The sequence below is a fragment of the Syngnathus floridae genome, chromosome 4 (assembly GCF_059516105.1).
Source record: "Syngnathus floridae isolate MCC-2025c chromosome 4, RoL_Sflo_1.0, whole genome shotgun sequence".
In the NCBI taxonomy this organism is placed as follows: Eukaryota; Metazoa; Chordata; class Actinopteri; order Syngnathiformes; family Syngnathidae; genus Syngnathus; species Syngnathus floridae.
In genome coordinates, this window is record NC_142416.1 from 9,023,517 (window position 1) to 9,049,846 (window position 26,330).

General features: G+C 39.8%; 1 long non-coding RNA gene across 2 annotated transcripts; it reads left to right on the forward strand.

Annotated features, from left to right (window-relative positions):
• Positions 1-23: 23 nt before the first annotated feature.
• Positions 24-20,215, forward strand: LOC148398776 (uncharacterized). 2 transcript variants are annotated; one of them, XR_015858154.1, is made up of 3 exons: positions 24-135; positions 19,120-19,297; positions 19,372-20,215. It is a non-coding gene; the product is annotated as an uncharacterized LOC148398776 (long non-coding RNA). The 2 variants fall into 2 exon arrangements; XR_015858153.1 differs by lacking the exon at positions 24-135 and adding an exon at positions 17,529-17,673.
• Positions 20,216-26,330: the final 6,115 nt, after the last annotated feature.

Sequence of the window (26,330 nt, forward strand, 5' to 3'; positions counted from 1 at the left end):
CAATTAGGATCAGGGAAGACAATCAGACTGACGCACAGAGGAAGGTCCCACGAACTGAAACGAGAGGAGAGTTACTTATCAAAACAGGAAGTGACAATACAACAAAAAAGACAAGACAGTAACAACCCGCAAACGGTATGACACTTTCTTTCTTTCTTTGTTTCTTTCATCTAAGATGGATGTGATTGCAATTAAGGACCTGTTTTTCGGGTGCCAAAAGGGAATGAAGCCACCCCTTGGGTATGGTGGAGCCGGGAAAGAGCTCAATGGCGCAGTCATATGGGCGATGGGGTGGTAGAGAGGTAGCCTTCACCATACTGAATACATCTGAGAGTTGGTGATAAACTGGCACTCCGGTCAGGCCTGGGGATTCTGGGTCTATGGCAGAGGGAGCATAAACATGGTCAGGTTCACTTTTAGAGGCTATCGGGAGGTTAGATATGACATTAACTATTGCAATGTAATCCCCACCCCCTTATCTCTCCGGTCTTCCAGTCTATGGTTGGGTTGTGCCGTTTTAACAATGGGTATCCGAGGATAAGGGGGTTCATAGGAGTGTTTACTACATACAATTTTAATTTCTCATGATGGTTGCCAAAAGACAGGGTGATGGGCTCGGTTATGTGAGTAATATCAAAAAGTGCTTTTCCATTGAGTGCCTTAGCTTTCACGGTAGTGTTTAACAGTTCAGACTGGACCCCAAATCTTCGAGAAAATGACCAGTCAATCAAACTCTCATTGGCCCCATAGTCTATTAGCACCCCAATGTCAGTGTCTTTTCCTAAGTGAGTAATAGTACCAATGGGTTGGTACCGAACCTTCTGATTGGTGGCAGAAAAGTTACTCACCCTCTGGTTTTTCCTCACCCGGCAGGAGCGGAGGATATGTCCTTGCGCCCCGCAATAAAAACATCTACCCTCCTGGCGTCGGCGCTGCCTTTCCTCCTCGGTTAACCGGGCTCTGCCCAACTGCATGGGTTCAATCCCGGGGGGTAGTTGAGTCTGATTCGGCGTGTGGATGTGCGCCCCGAGGACTGATGGTATGGCCACAGGTGTGTGGGGGAGCGCAGGTGCGTATCTGGATGCGTGCTGCCTCTTCCATTCCTGTAGGCGATTAGCGGTGCGAATGGCTAGGGCAATGAGAGGTAGTACTGAAAGGTACTACTAAAGAATTATTGATTGAATAAATCTGAGCATAATCAGGCCTTGGTGTGGCCAGTTATATTGAACTCAGCTTTTCGATAACGATGGTTAACCTGTTATTTAAAATCTGCATTTTGTATTTGCTTGGGTTGTCTTTGTGAGATATCAAAATTGACCAAATTAATGATTTGAAACATTTAAGTGTAGTAAAGAAGCAAAATAACTTGGGAATGGGGCAAATATTTTTTCATAGCACTATAGGTACCATACGTAGGAAAATGGTAGATAAGAAATAAAAAAGCAGGCAGTTCAGTAAGCAAGTAATTGAGCAAGACAATAGCAGAGGCGATCCAGTCCATCCACTTAATCCACCCACTTGCTGCTGTCCAAATGGGCAGATTGATGGCTGTTAGCTCCTTTAATAGCTCCTATAATGGACCACAGTCAAGGTAGGCGGCATGAGTGGGATACAGGCTGTCCAAAGTAACTCAGTGGTCTTTTTCAGCGCATTTTCTGCTTCTTCGGGCTTATGCTGATGCCAGTGGTACGTGTGTGTGTGTCCACACTTACACAGCAGTCGACGTTTTTGACGCAGACGAATGATGTATTATTATTAATCGAAATGTATTAATTTATATTACCTAACTAATTCATACCATGTTCAAAACTAGATTCAGACATTGTGGCAAAATTCAGATTTTTCTGTGCAGCCTGCAAGATATCTGCTTCATACATGACTGCTTTGTTTGTAAATTGGTTTAAGGCAGGGGTGTCAAACTCATTTTTTTCACGGGCCGCATTGTAGTCATAGCTTCTTTCGAAGGGCCATTATGACTGTCAACCCAAATAGATGTATGAGCACCTCATATTATATACAGTGAAAGCTACAAAACAAACTGACAAATAACTCGTTTCCAAATCAGATGAGTAAAAACTGCTCAAATATTTTAAAAGAAAAAAGATATTAAAACTGAAGACAATTTGCAATTCTAGTCATGACATGAATTTGATGCACAATTTGTCTTTGCGGGCCACATAAAATGATGTGGCGGGCTGTAGCTGGCCCCCGGGCCTTGAGTTTGACACGTGTCGTTTAAAGCATTGTTTTGTAGTACTTTTCTGTGGCTGCTTCTGCATGAAGTATGCTGGGTGCTTTGAGCTTAACTCCATGGTGCTGTAAAAGCATAAATTCATGAACATAAAGTAATACATGTTGTCTCGTGACTGACTAAAATCTTATAGTTTCTACATTTAACCAAATGCATGCAAACACACAAAGATTCAGTGTCTGTGTGCTCGACCCTCCCTTCCTGTGTCTACTCTTAATCTATGTACTAATCACAGTCACCTGCCTCTCGTTACCTGTCACGTATATAAATCCTGTCCGCGGGTCACACCTCTGTCAGATTGTTTTCGTCTCGGCTCTCGTCATCGTTCCTGTCTTCATCTTGTCTTTCTTTTGTTTAGTTAGTCTTGTACCTAGTCGAGCTTCTTATAGTCTGTCTTTGAGTTCTCCAATAAACCCTGGTCCAAGCTGCATTTGGTTGCCCTGCTCCATTCCTCCCATGACACTAAGATTTCTGGATACACAATTTAAAATTTGCTTACTCTGGCTCTCCAATTTTTATATATTTGTATATTGAAATTTGTTTCCAATTTTCTACTGCTCCACATTATACATATATCTATTAGCATGCAACTTATGATTTATGATTTTTAGATATTCTAATCAACAGCCAATTTGTAGTGTACATATATTATTTAAAATGTCAGCTAACTATAGTACACTAAAATATGTGGAGAGTGTGGTGTCATGACAGTGTACTGTGTACTGCAGTGAGGGACATATGGCTTTGATAGAGACCTGAAACAAGCTGAGAAAGAAATACACTTATCTTAAGCCCACAGATAAAAGGTTGAATTTTTTTTATTATTATGGTAGTTATCATATGACATATAGAAGAATGCAAGCTATGGCCTGTATATGACCAATATGCCTCTCAGGAGTAAGAATTTTACTTAAGATAATCCTCTCGTAAAATATCAGTGGAAAACTGGCAACAAAACATATGGCCTCATATTTTTTTATTTCTCATATATCCATATTGTGATTCTGCATGGTGTCATATTTAGTCGTACACTGTTAGGCAAATAGATTGTACTTACAATTTACTTCTTAATGAATGCAGTACTATATGCAGAATAATATAAACTCTGCAAGGCTGTCTCTGCAGCCCAGTAAATTTGACATGCTAAGGCGCACAATCTGCACACAAAAGCAACAATGCAGTGGTTACATGTTGGCTTCAGCATCAGTTTATAGCAGGGCTGTGGACTCGGACTCGGGGACTCGGACTCGGTCGGACTCGGTCATTTTTGCCGGACTCGGACTCGGTGCTGATTTTGACCGAGTCCACCGAGTCCGACAATAAAAAAAAAAATACGTTCAATTTTATTTTCATCATGCTGCTGAGAATGCGCGTAGGAATACTGTCCAGAGCCCTGCTTACGATCAATGCGGCCACGTTGAGTTGCACTTACGCTAATGTTTACATTATGTACCAATGTCAAGGATGATTATGTCACCCAGCTTATATCATTATTTTGATTTTGATCTAAATTAGCCTTGAATAAAGACTAAGCAGTCACATGAATTAACAGAAAAAATGGACAGCCGGACTCGGACTCTGACTCGGACACTGACCCGGACTCGGATTCGGTGGTCAAGAGGCCGGACTCGGACTCGGTGCAAAAATCCGACCGAGTCCACAGCCCTGGTTTATAGTCACTCGTAGTGAGGAGCTTTCCTTGTCTCTACTCTCTAGGTTGTTGTCTGTCAGTGGTTTTGTAGAAGCGGGGAGTGGGGGGGGGTTCTTGAGGAGAGATTGCATTTGCCGCATACTGCAAACCCCCACACAAAAATGAGTTGTTCAGTGTTAGTGTGCCCCAAGCCCAGAGGCTTTATTTTGCACAACACTATCTTGTTTACCTGCTTTCCCAGATGTAGCTTGCCAGATCGTGGAAAGCACATGCAGCCTAAAGGAGGTCTGAGGCTCCAGCAGCGGACTGCTGCCATGCTGGGTTGACTTATTATCTCCAGATGACATCAGCCTGAGCAGCAGATGCCTTTTTGGCCATAGGGACGGCAAGAAAGAGCAAGCGATATGTGCGTGTGTGCGCGCATCCGTGCATGTACGTGTTTGTCTGTGTGTTTCTCTGTCTACATGCTGTTTATAAAAAAAAAAAAAAGACTATTTATTACCTCATCCTTATTAAGGCACCCCATGCTTTGTAGTTAAAAGACTGCATAGACTTACTGGGCCCTATATTTGTGTCGAGCCCAGAATTTTTTTTTTTCCTATCCTTCTTTATGACAGAGGGGAGACTCTTTTTCTGACCATGTGTGTGCATGAGTGCAAAATGTTGATATCAACTTTCAGCCTGCCCAGTGAAAATTGACAGTTTTGTTCTTTCCTTTTTTTGGCCACACACAGGTGTGTGTTGAGCCTTTGAAAAAGAAAATCACTTTCTCCATAGAAGTCTCAGGCCCAAACAGCCCTGTCTCATTATAGTCATGAAGTGGAAAAGCAGCATCGTTCCAGTGATATTTTTCCACCGAGGCAGAGGGAAGATGTGGCACAGCAGAACACAATTTGAATGCAAAATTCTTTTGTCTTGCCCAGTGCTCTTTGTCTATTCCATACACAATGTGAATTCCCACTGAAATACTTAATATACTGAACATAAAATCCTTACAGAGCTAATAGATTCTAAGATTTTATTTAAATACAAAATTGCCTCACTTTTCGCTGGGGTTACAGTCCGAAAAGAACCCGTGACAGGCAAATCCGTGAAGTAGAAACCTTTATTTTTTTTACCATTATGTGTGACATGATCATTTTAATCATCAACACGAAGTATGTACTACGTATATTGTAGGACAAATCGTGACTCACGTGTATTTCTGATTGCCTTTGTTGCATCTTTTACTTCTGAAGCCACAAGTCAAGTCAAGTTAAGTTTATTTGTATAGCCCTAAATCACAAGCAGTCTCAAAGGGCTAACACAACGCTAACACAATGCACTGAAGAAAATCCGTGAAGCAGCGAAGCCGTGAAAGGTAAACCGTGATATAGCGAGAGATCACAGTACTGTCTATATTTTTGCATACTTAGAAACGTATCCTTCAAAACAAAAGTTTTGTGTCACGCACGCACACAGGTACAATTGGGATTTGCAGGAATGATGTGCAAATATTTTTACAGTTTCTTTGAAGGATGTTAACTAGTGTGGTCAGTTTAACGCATTATTAACGTGATTAATCCAACATAACTGTTCATACTCTTAAAAAAAATCTACCCATCTATTCATTTGAACAGAATCCTTCTTCTATACCATACTTCCAAATATACACCATAGAGTTAATGCTCCTTAAAGCAGAAATCTTTCAGCACTTTTATTTCCCTTCTTCAGTAGCATTTAAATATGGCCTTGCCTGAGCAAGCACAGCTGAGGCAGCCATTTTAATGGGTATTGACAACCGGTTTTAGCTGCATTCCCCACCTCGTTTAAAAGCCCATGTTCAACTGATTAGCTAATTAAAACCTCCAGCTAAAGCCATCGACCTATAGGAAGGGCACTTTGTTTTTTTCTCACTTTCTCTATCTCACATATGCACAAACACACACACACACTTGCATATGTTTGTGCACACACACGCACACACAAAATCACCTGTTCAATTTTTAGCCAAGCAAATGTTCTCAAAATAGAGGCAATAGCTCTCCCCAGTGCCAATATATTGACTTGCAAAAGGCCTTGATAATGATTTTAAGAAAGCCTGGGACTTGTGGGCCAAAGCTGGAGACTCTGTCCTCTTCTGGCTCTCAGTAATAGTGAATATTTACTTATCACTTGTAACACTTTTCTATCTTTGGTACTCAAAGCGCTTCACTGCTTCCTCCTTCACCTACTGATAACACACCATCCGGAGCAACTGGGGGTTCAGCATCTTGTGCAAGGACACTTTGACATGGTCACAATAGCTGGGGATTGATGACCACTTGAACACAAAGCCATGTGGCCCCAATCGTTTAAGTTTGCAACACTTATTTTGATTTTCGTTTTAAAGTTCAACAAATACAAGGGTAAGGTTGCGATGCGATGCGTTGATACAATACAATGCAAAACAATACATTATAATACAATACAACTTTATTCATATAGCGCATTTCACAACAGCTGCAGCTGTAACAAAGCATATAAATATAATATAAATTGGTATAACCATAACAAAATTGAATAAAATCTATTGTGAAAAAATGCAGAGGAACAAAAGTAGCAATGATGATGTCAATGTTCTGTATTGTTTTATTTGTGGAAACAATAAGAATCATACAAATATGATTTACAGTGGCCTCATTTTTTTTGCTATAGTATTTTTTCTCGTTGTTTTCTGGGAACATAGTTTGTTTTTACTTGTGTTTGTCTTTGGTTTGAAAAACAGTTTATGGAAAACACACACACAAAAATACCCAAGATTCTAAGTGGACAAATAGGTGCCCAGAGTTGCAGCCAATACAGCCAGATGAGGTTTAGCGCAGGTTGGTGGACAGTGACTATGTGACTATTTCACTGATGCACTTATGCAACAAGCACACAGTGTAAGTGGAAAATAGGCCACTTTGGTTGCATAATCGCACACATAATGAGTCTTATCTAACCACAGACCCTATTTTCAAAATGGCTTTCATTTTAACACAACAAATAAATGTTTTGTGGCTACTGAATATGTATTTGGATAATTATGAATCTTTTGCATTTATAAGCCCTTGTACACTTGATTCCATGGAAAACAAAGTGTTTTGCAAACTTGTATTTCTTTCTCTGTATTCATTAGCCTCCTGCTCATCTCTCCTGGGATGCAGGATTAGGCCGAGCGGGGAAATGAATGCTTTCTGGGTAGTCGGCCTTCTATGTGCCGACAGCAGGAGGTCCATTGTGTGGTTTGATAAGCGCGCAGGACACGGGACATTTGATCTAGCAGAACTGACGCACATGAAACAGTTAGTTAGCACAGGGTTGGAGGAGAACCACAATCTTGTTGGCAGGAAGTACTGATGTTTCCATATGAGGGCTACAGTGTGAAGGAGCGTGTTTGTGACATTTTACAATCTGTGAGACAAGGCCGCTTTGTTCTGATCCAAACCGGGTGCAGAGTTGGTTTAATTTACGTGCAGTCAGCGACATAAAAAATAAAAAGGAGATAGATTCCCATAAAATGCAATTGCAGCTTCTTTTATTATTTTTTATCGTCAGAAAATAATATAACATCTCCAATCACATGTTTTAGTCCAATATTATCATTCAGCTTTGGCGACACTGCACACTGTTCCCCTTCTCTCCACGAAACCCATCAAGGGTATTTAAGTCACGAATAATTACTTCCCTATCCCCATTGAGGGGAGGAAGCGAGTGAGAGGGAAATTAAGGAAGGGAGGAAGAGACTTTTAAAACAGCTAAAGCTTTGCCGTGGCACAAATCCTCTCAGCCTAACAAAACCAAATCAGTCTACAGCCTACAGCAATCCACAGACCACTCTATGTTCACACACACACATGGACGCCCTAGAAGATGATCCTGTAAATCTGTGGTCTCAAGGGGCTTTTTGAGTGCTTCTCCAGAGGGGGTGGGGGTGCTGGACGGTCGTGACAACAGCCTTCAGGGATTGAAGGAAAGGCGTTAATGTCCCCCAATTGCAGCTAAAATGTTACATTAGGATACGTTTGCCCCGATCTGGGGTATAGTGTTCCACCGCACTAAACCGCTGCCTTAAATTGGGACAAGCCATTAAGTCAATACAGACGAGATTACCTGAAAAATAGAAGCTAGCTGTCTGGTCTGACAGACTCAAACCCCCCCAAAAGCCCACGTCAAAATTAGACTCGAAGCCAGGAGTCCGCCTGTAGGCAATCATCAGGGTATACACTGCCACGTTGACCTCCACTTGCTAGAAATAAATGTGTATACAAAGACATTATAGTTGGTCACAAATACCAATGCAGTGTGATTCTAAAACAGGTGGGTGGTCTGGTGGTCCGGAGAGCGTATTACGAACCTTGCATGACTTTCATGACAAGCCAGTGGAGTAAAATGAATGTCAATTAAATTATGGCACTTAGATCCTTTTTTAAAAATCACTTAAGCAGCCTTACATTTCATCCCCGAACTCCAAATAATGGCACGACATGCTGACTGAGTTAAAACACCAAGTTGCCATATCATTAAAGAATCTTCTGAATCAACTAATATATATTCTTCTATTCACATTTCTGTTTCCTGTCTAAAAAAAAAAAGGAATTATTGATACTGTTATCCATTTATGTATTTTAATACCACTTCTGGGTCACGGGCTGCTCGAGTCGATCCCAGCTGGTTTCAGATGAAAGCTAGACTACACCCTGAACTGGTCACCTGTCAATCACAGGGCACGTATACATAGAGACAGCCAACCATTCACACTCACGTTTGCACCATTACTGAGTGGGAAATGAACCCACGCTGCCTGCCCACATGTCAGGGAAAAGCACCACTTTTGGGCCTAAATTTAATTATCAGCAGTCATATAAGAAAATGTAATAATATTGTTTTGTTGGATTATTGGAGATCATGATTTCTTCTTTCTAAAACAAATCTCTTGATTGAAATTGTTAGGCTTCTCGTGATTCATTGGAATATTATGCATTGTGTTGCTTGTTTTGCAACTGTAAAGATGTGCAGAAATTTACAGCATTTTGATTGTTACTTCTATAAATCATGTTTAAAATGTGTACAAGTATTGACACGTTCTTTAAAACAGTTTTTAATGTATGCCACGAACCCAAACCTAGGCAAAGATTTAATAGAAACTGTGGGTACAAGAAAATGAATTGGTGTACAGTTCTCATAAATCTCCTATTGTTTCCAAGCTTGCAGTTTCCTTTTGTGACTTACAGAAAACTGTAAACCACTTCCATACATGTTTACAAGAAGTTCTAAAAATACTGTTATTTCCTCCTTCACTGAAGGTGTTATCGTAATTGCATCGTCTTGAATGATGTCTTGAATGACGTGAGATGAGTTGGTTAGATTACAAACCTGTATTTACAGTCAGGCGTGTCTACGTTTTGCCTATGTCTTTTGTATTTACCAACTGAATGTGCAAAATTTGCCAATTGCCACATATGTTTGAGCGCTGATCAAATTTCATTTCAGGTTGAACCCTAAAAATAACCTAAAATAATAACATTAACACTCTTGATGAGTTTATTAAGTAAAAACTTAATGTTGATTTCTTTTTGGTTTGTTTTGTCGTTCAGCACTTTTCTGTCATCTTTGAATGGTATTGTTTTTATGCAAGAGAGCCCTTTTTTTATTACACCATGTGGTTATTTTGTTATTTGCTTTAAACTTTTTGTTGTTAGGTCAAGATGTGTTTTATATATGCATTAAAAAAAGATGTTTTATACATGCATTGATTTTTTTTTATTTGATAATACATATTTTGCACATATGCATGTATTTTGTCCATATTTAAAGTCCCATTTTGGTCATACATCTGGTTAAGTGCATGGTCCTATGTGCCCAACTAAGTAGCACTGATGAAAATTTGTGGCCGCTTCCACTATTTAAGTTATCCATCCCTGGAGTACATTATAACTCTGAATATTATCTATCCATTTACCTCTCTTATTCCTTTGGGTTGTGAGTAAGCTGGAGCCAATACCAGATGTAGAGCAAGAGGTGGAGTAGACCATTTACTGATGATCAGTCATCTCCAGAGCACATCGAGACAGTAAGTCATTGATGCTCATATTTAACCAAACAGGCATGGTTTAGTGATGTGGTAGGGGCCGGCGGCAGAATACGTTAAGTCCTCACAGGAAGGCCATAGCCGTGATTCAAACCCAGAACCTCTTGATTGTGAGGCAAACGTCTGAACCGCAGTAGGCCATGAATATTATTCTGTCATGATTTTATGTCATTACACTTGTTTTTTAGTGTTTGAATCTGTGGTACATTGCCAAACACAAATTGTGTGTGGCTTTCCTACTGTGAACAGATAGTGGTCGAGATGGTGGGAGGATGTTTTAAAGCACTTCAAAGTGGCCTCATTCTGCACAGCTAAGCTCAGGGGTACAACATCTACTGTTTATCCGCGTGTGTGTGTGTGTGTTTGGGGGGGGGGGGGCTTCTTCGGTGTAGCAGAGCTGTCGTGGTTTCTGTTTCTGCATATATACATGACCGTTTTGGGTTTTTCTGTATTCAAAACACTACATCTCATTTAAATTGGAAGGAAGAAGGAAAACCGAGGGTGGGGGTGTCAGTATTTGATGTGATTCAGCCACAGAGTGAAAACAAGCTGCTCTCTTGTTTCGATTCATGCAAGAGGAAAATGCCATCGTCCAACAAAGACTTCTCTATCTAGAAGAGCAGAGATAGATGTTCGAGCGAGCTGGATGAAAGAGGGAGTGGGTGAGCGCTGGAGTATGTCAGGTTTCATCTGCTCTGTGCTCTGACACACCCTGCTCTGACAGCTCTGCCACAGTTTCGTCACCTAACTGCCTCTGTCATTTGCCATATATACACTCTTCCCTCTTCCTATCTTCAGTGGTTTCTTAGTGTCATCCCCTCTGGGCTGCCCTTTTACAGCATATGGTGCTCCCACACCAGTGTTGTGTTTGCTCACACATATTCACATGCAGTTTCCCTCTGTCACTTTTTGTTGCTTATAATAATCAGATTTTGTGTCTTATTGTTGTGATAATTTGGTCAAAAGGACAGGTGAAAACCAAACAAAAAAAACTTACATAACTAATGTAGTTTTTTGGTTTTTTTTTGCATTTCTCCACACCACTCCAATGAGAACAACCAGTAGCTCCTACATAGTCATAATGAACTGGTCATTGGAAAAACCATAGTTAAATTCATGATGTAACAACAGGGACAATTACTTTTTCACACAAGGTCATGCAGTGATGTTTTTTCTTTAATAAATAAAATCACAGTTTATTTCATTTTATCCTTTCATGTTTACTTGGGTTCATTTTGATACATACCATTGTTTGATTATCTTAAGCATCAATGTGGAGAAACTATGCAAAAGAGCAAACTTTGGACGATATAGAGCAGGGGTGTCAAACTCATTTTTGTCGCATCGTAGCCAGAGTTTCTATCGGAGGCCCATTATGACTGTGAACATCTTATATTATGCACAGTATGAGCAACAATACAAAGTGATGAATAACTAGTTTTGAAATCAGAGACTAGTAGAAAAAACACAAATATTTAAAAAAGTAAATGGTAATGAAAATTGCAAGTAATATCTCTATTTTTTAAAATAAAGACAATTTGTACTCGATGCACAATTTGTCTTTGAGGGCCACATAAAATGATGTGGCGGGTCATATCTGGGCCCCGGGCCTTGAGTTTGACACCTATGATTTAGAGCCTTCAACAAACCAATCATGAATATTTTTGGAATTTGAGGGGAACCCAGAGGACCTGTTGGAAACCCACCTAATCACAGAGAAGGCTGGAGCCTCGATTCGAACCTGAAGCCTCAGAACTGGAAAAAAAGATGCACTAACCTAACCCCTCCTTCCACTGTTACACTTCTCTGATACTTATTGAATAATTCTTCTGGTTTCTCATTTAAACATGTTTGGTCAGATAGTACAAGAAATCTGCAGCACAAATACAAATACATCTGGAAAAGTTTATGGTAGATTCGGTAGCAGCACAATATGTTCCTCGTAATGAGGAAATTTCTTCTGTGCCACCCACATGCAGTACAATACATTCTGCATGCATTCATCAGTTCGCTCTGGCTAATCAGTGGAAGCTGCACCTCCGTACTCCTTTCTGTATAATTACATCCCACGTAGCATATCAGACAGCAGACTGAAACCTCCAGGTCTCACTAAACGAGTTTGAAGAACATACCGAGAAGGAGCTGACTCTCAGCAATCATTTCTGTCTGTCTCTCGTCCTTGTCGTTTCCCCGTCACAGTGTACGACAATATGGATTTCTGTTATGACAGGGTGATTAAACATGTACACAAATACAAACACATCTACACACACTCAAGTCTTGTACAATAACATGAGTTATCACAACATTACTCGTTTGCTTTAATTTTATTGGGCAAAAAATGTTTTGTTGAATTACATTATGTGGGTATAATTAGGAAAGGCATTTGTGGCCACTTAAATAGGCCATCTCGTGAGATGTTCATGGACTCTGCACAGACAACAATGCAGCCATTGGAAAAGCATCTCCCTCATTCCTAATCAATAAAACATTGGACTTGCTGCCATGCCTATGTATTGATTTGCCTGAATTAACGTTTGTGTCTCTGTGGTTCATCCTTAGGCGCTGCTTCTTCAATGCACCTCTGCTTTGTCCTCATCGCTGCATGTGTCCTTTTAGTATTTTGATATTTCCGTGGAATCTTTTGAAATATCACGGTACAGACACCTTAGTATATCCAGCATCTCATTCTTTGATGTCTACAAACTAGCATCTAACATTCAGAAACAAAATACAATCTGTTGATAAGCAGTGATAGTCGTAGAAAAATACAACAGTGGGCTGATTGATCCGCGTATCAATATCATTGATAGCAAAGTTGATACTGATATTGATCAACACCAGTGTAATTGGCTCAACGGTTTAGTTTCACTTGCACTCATGTATGCACTGCTATTTATTTGAAAGAAAGATTTTGGAACTTGCAGTTACCTGTACTTTATTATTGTATGTACATATGTACGTAAGTGTATGTATGGATGTATGGATGTATGGATGTATGTATTTATGTATGGATGTATGTATGTATGTATGGATGGATGGATGGATGGATGGATGGATGGATGGATGGATGGATGGATGGATGGATGGATGGATGGATGGATGAATGGATGGATGGATGGATGGATGGATGATGGATGGATGGATGGATGGATGGATGGATGGATGGATGGATGGATGGATGGATGGATGGATGGATGGATGGATGGATGGATGGATGGATGGATGGATGGATGGATGGATGGATGGATGGATGGATGACAGATTGATTGATGGATATATATATCAATCCTGCTATCTATCATTCATTCATCATACCACTTATCATCACAAGGGTCGCAGGCGTGCTACAGCCTATCTCAACTGACTTTGGGCAATAGGCGCGGTACACCTGAACACTCTATAAATAAACTTTAATACAAAAATATAATACAATGGTATACTTTATGTGGGAGCTCAATTACCTGAAAATAACTGAGTGACATTGTTATGTGGGTAGGTGGAGGAGATAGCTAGAGACCATTTGCAACTGGAAGAAAACTGAGCGAATATACGATGGTAAAAAATGAAAGTCAAAAACCAAATTGTACAAAAAGTAGGGCATACAAAAGTAGGGCATAATTGCACTGCATTTCTGTCTTATGTCACAGCAGGTAACTTTCCTTCACAATACCAAAGTAGTTTAAGCCTGAAATAGATGGGCTCAATTTCCATAATGAACAAAAGAAGGAAAGCCAAGAAAATCATAGTTCAACCCATTTCAGAATGGATCTTGCTCCAACTGTTTCTCCATACACCATATTAGTCTTTTTTCATTTGTTTCTCAATTTTCTCTAGATGTTTGCAATAAGGAATCACTTACGTAAAGTGTGCATTTCGTTTAAGTGTCATCTATAGGTTAGATACAGTGATGTGTATGTGTTTGCGTGTGTGTTTGCGTGCGTGCGTGCGTGTGTGTTTGTGTGTGTGTGCATGTGTGTGTGTGTACGCATGTTGGTGAGTTGGGGATCTATTCCTGCAGTGCAATTGCAGTGACCGCTGTGTTATTCCTCTTTAATTATCAATTACGGCAGCCCCCCCATCTTCCTGAGCGGAGTGGGGGTGTGGAGGCGTATGCGTAGGTGATTATGAATACAGAGCTGCCATTAGGATGGTAACCGGGCTCACCGTCTGGAGCCGGGGATTCAGTGAGAAGGAGGAGGAGGAGGAAAGCTGGCTGATGCGTTAATGAAACAGGCTGCAGCTCAGACAAAAGAAAAGCCCCCGCCCCTTTCTTTTACATCACGATCCCATTTTGATCATCTTTTATTTCATCCCGTGTATTTTCTTGCTCATTTTGCATCCTACGCCTGTCACTATTACAGCTACCCCAACCTGTATAACTATAATGTTCAAAAGCAAATTCAAAAACGCCCACGATGACCAACAGATCCTCTGTGTTTGTTTACTGTGTGGTTATCTTTGAAGCTGTCTGCTCATCCGTTTGAAAATATGTCTGTATATCATTAGTTGTTTTGTCATGGTTGTCCCGCTCTAGTGTTTTTGAAAAGAGAGGCTTTTTATTTTTACAAACAAGTTCATGCAGTTCAAAGTATATTTTTAAATCATGTAATTAATAAAACTGTTCTTTAGTAAAACAATATCCAGGTGCACTTCAATAAATTAGAACACTGTGAAAACGTATCTGGGTTGTTCTCTGATAGTATGGTACAGAGGTGTAGTAATTTGAGAGCCCTAAAATAAATTGGTGTAAAGTCAACGCTTGACCATCAAGTTGGCCTCGACTTTCTGAGAACCACCCATCTCAGTTCTTAAATTCATTAAAAGAAACTCTTTTTTTCTATAGATTCACAAAGCGAATATTTCAAGAGGTTATTTACTTTAATTGTAATGATTATGGATTGCAGCTAATGAAACAAATATAATGTTAAAAAAAACATGGTTAATTTGAAAATGTTCAATATTGTAAAGCCTAAAGTATTGCACTTTAATCATGTAATGACTTAAAACATTGGCAATGGACTCTGGAGTCTGATTCAGCAGCCAACACAATCATGGGGCTGCTAGGTCAGTCAAACACAACCCAAAAAAAATATGGTAGAAAACGGTGCACATTCAGCCTTGAATGGATTGTAAAGCAAAACAAACGCATTCAAGAATTTGGTGAACTTCATAGGGAGTCGATTGAGGCTGGAGTCGATGCATCAAAAGCTGCTGTGCATACAGTAGATACACCAAGGAATTTGGAGCCACATTCCTGGCCATCTGAACCAGAGACAACATCAGCAACAGCAGCTCTCCCATTGGCCGGGACTCAAGTCGGCTGTGTTCACTCCCACATCGGTACAAATACCCGTTTCAAACTCGGCGCGTCTGTAGAAATACTATAAGAAAGAAAACTCCAGCACAGTTAGACTGCACTTTGTGGGTAGACATGTACTGGGCATGAAAATAGGGCCCAACATCATTGTAAATATGTTTTGTATTTGAACATGGCTTTTCCGGTGTTATATTTTGATTCATTAACCCCACCCTGCAATTTATTATTGGCTCAGTCTAAATATGCTAAACAAAAGAGAATAGATTCTGTGTGACTAGAGTCTATGAATGCCATGGAGAGGTCAGTCATGTTTAACATGACTAATCTTATCCTTTTCTGATCACGCTGTATTGCACCTTCAAATGAGAATACTTGATATTGCTTACCTCAAGTTATATGCGATCATTGAATTCAGGTTTCACTATGTAATGGGGCAGATGTAAAGTTTCCTTTGAAAAATGACTTGGCTGTGTTATTTTTGCTAACGTTTCACATCATCATGGTGTTCGTTAGCTGTATGATATGCATGTTAAAATATTCATGTTTGTACCAATAATCGTCATTTTGGTAAAATCCTTAAATATATCAACGGTTGCAAGAACGAGTTGATTTAATTGTGCTTTTCCATCCACAAAGAGTCACATGCCATTTTAGCTTCTGGATTATCACACGAAATGCACAATTTAACACACCACCCTGAAAGATATGTTGCTACTGAATCACTGCCTTCCTACTGTGTCTATAAAGCAGTGTCCCATGACATTATATCAATAGCACTGCCATGTAAATAGGATGATTTTATATGGCTGACGTGCCATTAAAGCAGCAGAGCACAAGAACAGTGAGGGGATTTTTTTTTTATAGTATGAGCCAGTAGTAAATTTATTATGCTCAATAATATATGAGGAATGTGTTATGAACGGGGGGAAAACAGCCAGGAGGCAGTTAAAGGCTGCATCTTTAAGTGGAAAAAAGGAAGAGGAAGCTTACAAATCTGTTTATCACAACTGTGCAAATTGGAATATATTGGGAGCATGACTGAAAGTCAGCTGTTTCGTCACGTGTGTCTCAACCTGACCGGCCAGCCACATTGCCTTGCACTGCCGCACCTGTCGTATAACAAAGTCACTGAGAGCCGTCTTTGTCTTCCTCCTGTCCACTGAAACCAGATGATGATCGCGTAAGGTTTTTAATGTTTAATTCCCATTTGTAAGAGAATATACACAAAGATTGTATACAGGAAAGAGATGATTATTTAGGGACGCATAACTTTTATTAACATAACAGCACAACAGCGGTCCACAGCCTTTTTATGAGTGTATAAGTGTATTAGTCATGAGTACAATCATGGAAAATAACCTATATAAGCCGCACCGGACTATAAGCCGCACGGTTCAAAATTTGAGAAAAAAGAACTGGCTTATAGTCCAAAATTTACGGTATATTCGTATATATATTGCTGAAATCACAATGAATATCCCTGGATTGAAATGTATAAAAACAATGCAATACCTTGTGATGTGATCCAATACAATGTAAAACAATACATTACAATACAATACAACTTTATTTATATTTACGTATATATCTGCTGCCACATTACAACACAGAGATGGCAGATGGAAAGGTGGGTAAAAATAGACATAGTTTGTAGGTGGATTTTACAAAATATTGCTGCACAGTTTTAACACAAAAAACTTATAAAAACATGCAACCTCACCCTGAGTATGAATTTGTGTTGATTTGAGCCAAAGTAATTGAACTCCAAAGTATATATCCTGTTTGTCAGCTTGACAGTCCAAAAGATGGTTCTTCCTTTACCAAGACATCCACTTGAAGCTTTTGGCCATTGAATTGTACAATTATACACTTGATGTTCTGCATCCATTCATCTTTTCCAACATGAGTCAGCTGGGATATGAATCATCAAATCTAATTGGCTAAATTTATATTCATTTGTTGTTCCTCATATTGTACTCTCTGACAACAAATATCATAGACAATATGAAATTATGTATCGAAGGAGAACATATCAAATGTATTTGCCCCCACAACACAATAGAAGTGGCTTAGTTGATTGACAAAGCCAGCAAGATAGTTCATGTGTTTTTGGTACTTGCTATCCAGTATTTCATTCTTTTTTCTTAATCCCCTGTTGTGTAACTTGTGGTTCAAATAAAACTCTGTATTATGTTGTATTTTTGAGCTGACAGGGCTCGGGCGTTGCCATAATCGAATAAGAAACATCATTCGACATCAACACCCTGATTTACGAGAAGCAACTTGGCTGTGTGATTCTCAAAGCGAGTCAATGTGTGGTAAATTTGCTGCTGACTCACCAAAGCATGACACCACGTGAGGTTTGTATTTGGAGAGTGTGTTTCCACATACTTATTTAGAAGACACAAATATAGACAAACATTCTCCACTCTAACCTTTTGGAGAAAATTGTCACAGAGTTTATATTAAGATAGTGATTAATTTTGTTTGGCTGAAAAACAAAATATTTCCAGAGGTCATTATGACAATCTTACTCAATGTGAAGAAGTCCTTCTTTAATTGGGATTCATTATTACAGTAGTCAGTGTAAAGTAGGGAACACTCCTACCGATTGACACTAGTACAAGTTTGTATTTACTAATCCTATGGTGTGTAGTATATTACTCGAGATTATCAACACAAGACACCACACACATAATATTCCACTATTTCAGCAGGGCCCGTGAACACGTTTGGGCCCCTTGCTATACAAGAACTTAAGCAGCTTTGTTCGCATCAGCAGTTATCTATCGCAATCGCAAGTAACATTATTAAAACTTAAAACTACCTCAGCATGCAGTTACTAGCTAGCTAGCTAGCCACCCTGAAAGTGCATCTTCACTGGATACTACAATTTACAGAACAAATCTCTGTCATTACTTAATTTGAAAGGGTTCTCTGTGGTGTGTCAAATTTAAAAAGATATTTATTTTCAATTTACAGCGACTGCAAGGTTTTTGTAATTAACAATATTTATTTACAGTACATAAGGGATGGGCAGCTTTAATAGTGGAGGAACCATAATTTTTCATCAGTCCTCCTGGGTGGCTACACAGGACTACAGACCTTTTAACAAGATGAGAAAAATAATTACATACAGGCAAAACACACGCATATGTAAAAAATATATTTATATTTTATATTACATTATATTTCAATTCATTACAACGGAACCCTATTATTCGTGAGGGATAGGCCTGAAAATAACGACAATGTGCGTATAATTGACATCCAGTAAAATGTAATATACAATGATAAAGCTCAAATATACATTTTCCACAAAAAATTAGGGTTTGCTTCCCATAATAAATAATAATCTTTTTTTTATTCAAATATTAAAAAAAAAACGCAAATGTGTCAATTCAGGGGTTTACTGTAGCAGAAGAAAGTGTTTATGTTTAAGTCCCAGTGCAGGAGAGTCTAAAATTAAGACGTGCAGCTGTGTACTGGCCCACTTAAGGCACTAGGTTTAACAAAAAAAAAAATCATATTTGGCATCATACTCTGCAGTGTGATCTTACTCCAAGATGGACAGTATGAAACGTGCTACACAAATCGGGTGGAATTAACAATTGTATGATCATGGCTGTTTCCACTGATTCCACTGGCTTAAGGAAACCTCAAAATGTATGACATGTTTTTTTTGTTTTTTTAATCACAAACAGACATTTATTTTGTGTTTATACATCACTCCATTTTCTAAAGCGCTTATCCTCGATTGTCGTGGGCATGCCAGAACCTAATCTTTCTTCACAATTATGTTCCAGGTATTGCTGATGTGTAAGAGCAAGAAACGCAGACTCCAAATTTGCAGGGTTTTTTTGCGGATGGAGAGTATCACACTGACAGACCACACAGAGGATGCAGGTTGCCGCTCATGTCCCCGGCAGACAGCACCTCGACCCTCCTGCCAAGGCCGACAGGCAGACAGATTGGGCAGCCAGGGTGAGGGGCTGTGCGGGGGTGGGGGTTTAGTTGCAGCGGTGTGTAGAAATCTGCTTGTGTTGTCATCTTGCCAGCCTACAGCAGATGTGCAGCGTGAGGCAGAGCCCCCACCACCCTTGTCCTCATCTGTCTGCATCTCTACTGTCTTCATCCCCACCGTCCCTCCTCTCTTTGGATTGATTAGCTGCTCACATGTCCTCTGCCAATCACCTCCTCATGCATCATGGCATCAATTCCCTTTTATCCACGCCTCCTCTGGCTCCCCTCCTCCACCCCTCTCACATGTGCAGACAAAAATACCCCCTCCTCCCTCCTCTTTATCTGAGAAAATAGATGCTCACGCTTGCCAAAGTGCCTACGGAAAGCCTGAACAGGGCTTTCACTAAGCTCACTGCAAAGTAATAGACAGACAGAAAAGGGGGAAATACACGGCAATTTGGTCCATGTGTCCTGTTTCAGGAAATTGCTTTTTAAAGGGCAAAGGGGTCTCTTTTTTTCATCAAGGTGAAAGGGTGAAGAACCTTCACCCACACACTTAGTTATTTGGGAATATCCGACTGTTTGTTGATGCTTTTTGTGTGTGTTTTTGTTATTTTCAAAGCCTTTTGAAGATTCATCGTTAGAGAGAGATAAAATCTCCAGACGTTCCTCACACAGCACTGACAATGTTGAGTATCTATTCATCTTAAGGCCTAAAGTCATGCAGCAACACAAATGATTGCCATGTCTAAGAGCCTATTTGTTCTTGTGATAATCGTGCATTTCTTTTCCCACTACAGTTTCTGTTCCGGTATTTGTGACTCAATGCCCGCAGGCCAAAGACAAAAGAAAAAAAACAAATTAGCATGCAAGCTATTTGCTGGGGAAACCCATTTTCACTCACATCATTGTTTTGCCTGTATGGATCGTGAATAAAGCCATAATGCCCCTAATGTCAGTTATTTGTAACGCTGTCTAGGTTGGCAATGGATTGGGTGTTTAGGGAATGTTGCCAGCATCGCCATTGTCATGCTATCCATCATTGGCACACGTGCCAGGAAGCACACATGATTCTGCACTCTGGCACAGGCATGCCTAGTCGACAGGGATCACACTGGGCCCAAAGTGCGTGTGAACGTGGGCGTGTGAGTGCACCTTTTTTCTCTTTGAAAGCTGTAATGGTGTTTTAACATGACACATTTGCAAAGTTTCCACCAAAAAGTACAGTTCAACTCGTATATATGGCCGTATAGAGCAGACGTTCAGCACTATACTTCAGTTTTTGCATGCTTTTTTTTAATTTCCTTTGCATGACATTTTGCTTTGCTACTTCTTACCTAACGGTACCACAAAAAAAAAAAAAAAAAAATTTCAATTGTAGGACAGCTATAATTTCAGCCCCTTTCTTTTGGGCAGGGTTCCTCATCCACTAGACACAGACTGATACTGGGCCACAGCCCATTTGGTACCGGGCGCATCGATACACTGAACAAACAATATTTTATTGACAGCTAAAAAGAGTTTTATTTTGGAAATCTATTAACGTTCAGGTTTGTTGACTCATTTGTAACAAATGAAGTAAAATGAAATCCCTCCAAATTGCAAACATGCATTAAAAGACAAACTTTTGAAGTTCTTGACAGGAAAAGAAACATACCACAACATGGGTCCAGTTAATTGAAGTTGAAACAAGGACTGGTCTCCTGCTAATTCCATCAAATTATATTTGGTTGTGAGCTACGTACATATTGCACCAATTGCAATAACAACAAAACAAAATGGATGAAGCAAGATTCATTACAAACAGTCGATTGGATGGCAAACAATTGTCACCATGGTCCAACAATGGCAGTGGTGCAGAGTTGTTCTATAAGTAGGCACAATTTAAATAACTATCGTATTTTTAATAAAATACTTAATAACATACAAGTCGCTCTTCAAAATAGATACACAATTATTTTGTATGATCAATAGACACTGTGGTGAAAGTCACAGTGTGACTTAGGGCTCAGACCTTAACTTTTAACTGCCTCAGCCCTCTGAATGGTTGGTTTATGCTAGCACTGACCCTAATGACATTGTTCACATTTTTTGGCACTGCCACTTGGTCCACAGTATTCAAAACGGTTTGCTAAAACATTTTTATCATCTAACATTTCAGTGGCCATGTTGGCTTTTTTCCCTGTTGGATTGGATTTGTGAAAGGAATAAATAACAAGCAAAATTTGAGCTGACAGTGAATGGAAAAAGCTTGCAATAAAATAGACACTTGCATGTGTTTACATGACTGTTATTTACCATGTCAGCATCAGCTTTACTGCAAACAAACCCCACTTGATTGTCTGAGCCTTAAACGCCAGCAGTCAGGAATTTATCTAATCCGGACGGCAGCCAGCAGCAGTATTTCCCATCCGCCTGCCAAAACACAGCCCAATTCAGATGGATGCATATCCATTTGTACCTTGCTGCTGTGTGTTTTCTTCTTCTGTGTACACATTTGACTGCAAAGACAAAAACACAGCCCAATTCAGATGGATGCATATCCATGTGCACCTTGCTGCTGTGTGTTTTCTTCTTCTGTGTACACATCTGACTGCAAAGACAATTAAAAACATCCAGTAACAAAGTATGCAGGAATACAGTGTACAGAACACCTTTTCAAGGATCTCAGTTAGCATTGTGTTTGCTACAGTCATCTTTGAAATCTCACTTTTCTCTCAAGATTGTTCAAGTGACACAATTACGATATATTCTTCTCAAGTGACACAGTCTGGATCTGTCAAGGTAGCTTGAAGACAGACGCATTTAATCAGATAGCTGCAAATCGGAATCAGCAATCTTCCAAATGTGGATAAAAATCAATATCAATATGCATCAAGCATGAATGGATGGATCATATATACGGCACTGATTTGAGCTTGGAGTCATCCAAATACATAGATCCACCTGTGTCTGTTCAAACAACAGAAAAAAGAAGGAATGCAGACACCGAATAAAAGTACAACCAAAGCATAAAACATTAAATATGGGCTAATTGGAGATTTTAGTCATGTTTAGCATTAAAACAAATTGCTGCCCATGGTGAATAGGAAAAGACTAAGCACTGCGAAGACTGAGAAAACTTGAGCTTGTAATTAAATACTTTTCTCCACTTTAAGATCAGTAATCTCTCCAGCGACACATTGGAATTTAAAAAAAAGACTACTTTCAGCCAGTTAGAAGATGTTAAAAAAAAGACAAAAATCCAGTATAATCTCTCTCCATACGTATGTGCACATGCTACAAGTCCTGAAGTGTCTGAAAATCTTTTTCTTTTTTTTTTTTTTTTTTTTAAAGAATGTAACCCATCCATTTTCCTTTCATTGGGTTTGTTCTCATTAAGGTCACAGGGTGATTGAGAGGTAGGGTCCAACTGGTTGCCCGTAATGTTGCAGGGCAAATAATGTCAAAAAACAAATATTTACGCTCTCATTCACAACTATGGGCAATTTAGTGTCTCCCATTAACCTGACGTATATATTTTTAAGTGTGGGAGGAAGCCACATTGCCCGCAATCAAGGAGCGAGTATTTTTCTTGTCTTCCCTTTACACCAGGGGTGTCAAACTCATTTTTTTTGCGGGCCACATTGTAGTCATAGCTTCTTTCGGAGGGCCATTAAGACTGTCAACCCAAATAAATGTATGAGCACCTCACATTATATACAGTAAAAGCTACAAAACAAACTGGCAAATAACTTGTTTTCAAATCAGACGATTAAAAACTTGTCAAATATTTTTTTAAAAAGATATTAAAAGTAAAGACAATTTGCAATTCTAGTAATGACACACGAATTTGATGCACAATTTGTCTTCGGGGGCCACACAAAATGATGTGGCGGGCCATATCTGGCCCCCGGGCCTTGAGTTTGACACCTGTGCTTTACAATGTGAATTTTAAATGTCACATGTAATTACATTTGTACATAAATGTTTTAAATAAGACAAATTAAAAAAAAATACTTAAAATGAAGCTTTCCTGTGCATAAAAACATACAGACACACCATCTCCGCAGCTGCAGGCCCCAAATAAGACAAACCAGCAAATTTGGTCGCGTAAAAATCGGCTCATCCTCGGCTTCAATTCTGCCTGTTCCCCAAAGGAAATTAACTGGCGGATTCCTCCTGACAGACAGCTGTTCGTACCGCAGTGGGAGTTTTTCATAACCTGCTTCTCTCTGACTCACATACACACACACACACACACACACACACACACACACAAGCACGCACACACAAACACACGACTGCCTCCCAAGAGAATAAATCTGCAATCAACTGGGCTTATAAATAGCCATGGCACACTTCACTGATGCTGAGCCCCTCTTTGCTCTTCCCAAAAATCTGCTGCTACGCTTCCCAATCCACATTGAAAGTGTCCTCTATGCTACCGTTTTCTCTTGCTGACGTTATAACATTTCAGTAAACACATTAACATCTTCTAATTAAAGTCATTTGTCCTTCAGGTAGCTGTGCATTTGTACTAATAGCTTCCAGGCAATTAGGCTTCTAGAGCAGCAGCCAGATTAGCTGTTCCTTAATTCTGACTCACTGTGCTCGGAGACTCAGAGAGGGCCTCGAAGCCCTGCTAGTTATTGGTAGCTTGGGCTAATCACCTCATTAGTTGGTAGGATTAATGGCATGTGCCCTTTAAGTATTACTGTACTGGGCAATAAGAGCACCTCTTATTTTGGAGCAAATACAGTGAATACAGAAATATAAATACCACAGACGTACGTATATGTGTTCACATTAATTAATGGCTTTACATCAAACTATAATTCAAATCATTAATAATAAGTGTCAGTGTAAATCCTTATTAGTCTGACAGGAATATACATTTAAACATAACAAAATGTCTCACAGTGAAACAGTGCTGCACTCATCGCTTCAAGCTCAAGCGGATAACTTCTAATACTGAACACAATATTAGGTACACCCAAAGTTTTAAAGATATCCAATACAAAAGTGTGCCTTTACAAATAATATTGCTCATTGACCTATATAAAAGCAATCCATCATATCTTTATTATTGTGGTTGTAGTTTTTTTGTAGTTACTTGAAGCTGTTTCTAAAACTTGACGTTTACTACATACTTTGATATGATACTGAAATATAAAGAATATTGTCAAATGATCTCATTTCTTTGTAAGTACTTGTGCAGTATCCATTTAGATTCCTCAAGTGGTCATCGTGGTTCTCATATATTATATCTCTAAACAAAGCAAAAAAAGATAAACGTTTCAAGACAAAGTAAGATAAAAACCGTCATCTCAGAATCATGTCTGTCGAAAATGTGACGTACAGGTGAGCCACATGTTTTAATTCTTTGATGGGAAAAGAATGTGGGGAAAGAACAGTTGGGCTAAAATATTTTGAACCATTTCCATGAAATAAATGAGTGTGACAATTCTTGACACATGACCTGCATATCATAATCGGTCAAAGGTGCAGTCAACATCAATGACAACAATACTGAGATTTTTCCTGAAAACAAGCTTTTATTTTATTTTCTCCTTATTAAAAATGGAATGTAGAAATACAAATATTTTACATTTTTGAAGCACACATTGTTGTTTCATTAATTATCTTCTAACGTCATATTCTATGGCTGCATGGAAAAATTTAAGTCATTTACCAATTTCATTTGTTTATTTAGATCAAGTCTACGGTGATTTGTTTTCTCTTTTGCAGCAAAGAAAATCTGAAAGATTCTACAGTAGCTAGTAAGTATCAATAGTACATGACATATAAAAACCCAAAACAACAGTAAGTACTCTTTTTTTAGGTTTTTGGTCCCGAAAGAAAAAAAACACAATCCTTTATGGTAAACATTCAAATGATTTATCTGCAGGTGCTTTTTGTCAGCAGGTAGGTGTGTGTTTAACATGTGAGTGTATCGTCTGTGTGTGTGTGTGTGTGTGTGTGTGTGCGTGTGCGTGTGCGTGTGCGTGTGCGTGTGCGTGTGCGTGTGTGTGTGTGTGTGTCTGTGTGTGTGTGTGTGTGTGTGTGTGTGTGTGTGTGTGTGTGTGTGTGTGTGTGTGTGTGTGTGTGTGTGTGTGCATGCGTGCGCGTGTGTGTGTCTGTGGTTACTGCGGTGCTACCAGGCCCCTGACCTTTCCATGTCCTGATAGTGTCCCTCGGGAGAGAAGGAGGGAGGGATGGGGAAGAGGGGGAGCCAAGAGGAGGAGGAGCTGGAGGCCTTTGTCTTTGTGCTGAAGGCCTTAATATGACTGCAGCCTGCATGTGCATGACGCAAACCAGCTGTTTTTTTTTTACACACCTTCAAACGAACATGTCAGTCACATTACTATGATGTAACAGAAAAAAAAAAAAGTGCATTTGTTTCTCATTTCTTGTTAATTTAATACGAAGTCATCAATGTATCATCTCTTTGTTCATATGTTCTGCTGGCAGTTCACACAAGCAAGAGAGATGTGTATCTTTCTGAGGAGACGACAAATTCAATTGTCAGGGGCAAAGGCGAGTGTAAACTGCACGCCTAGCAGACAATAAGTGCGAGTGTTACCAGCAGACTGCACGTCGTGTTAATGGAGAAGCTGCGCGTAGCCTTCACCCCCCTACCCCCGCTCGCCTGTTTCCCCCCATCTCGCATCCACCATTTGCTCATCCATCACCATCGCCTCTCGTCTGCTTCTTCCATCACTCCACCCAGCCAATTTAGTCCTCAACCATCTTTTGCTCCTCTGCAGCGTCGCAGGCTTTTGTCCTCCTTCCTAACCTGTACCCCCCACCCCCCCCACCCCGCCGGTGCAGAATGACAGCTGCATTTTTGTCTTTGTGTATGTGTGTGTGTGTGAGTGTGTATGTGTGTGCGCGTGTGTGGGTGTGTGTGGGTGTGTGCGTGTGTTTGAATTTGCTTTTTGCAAGGTGTTTTAATGCTTGTAAAGGTGAGTATGCATGTATTAATATGTGTGTGCGTGCGTGCGGGCGTGCGGGCGTGCGGGCGTGCGTGCGTGCGTGCGTGCGTGTGTGTGTCTGAGTAGCCTGAGTCTAG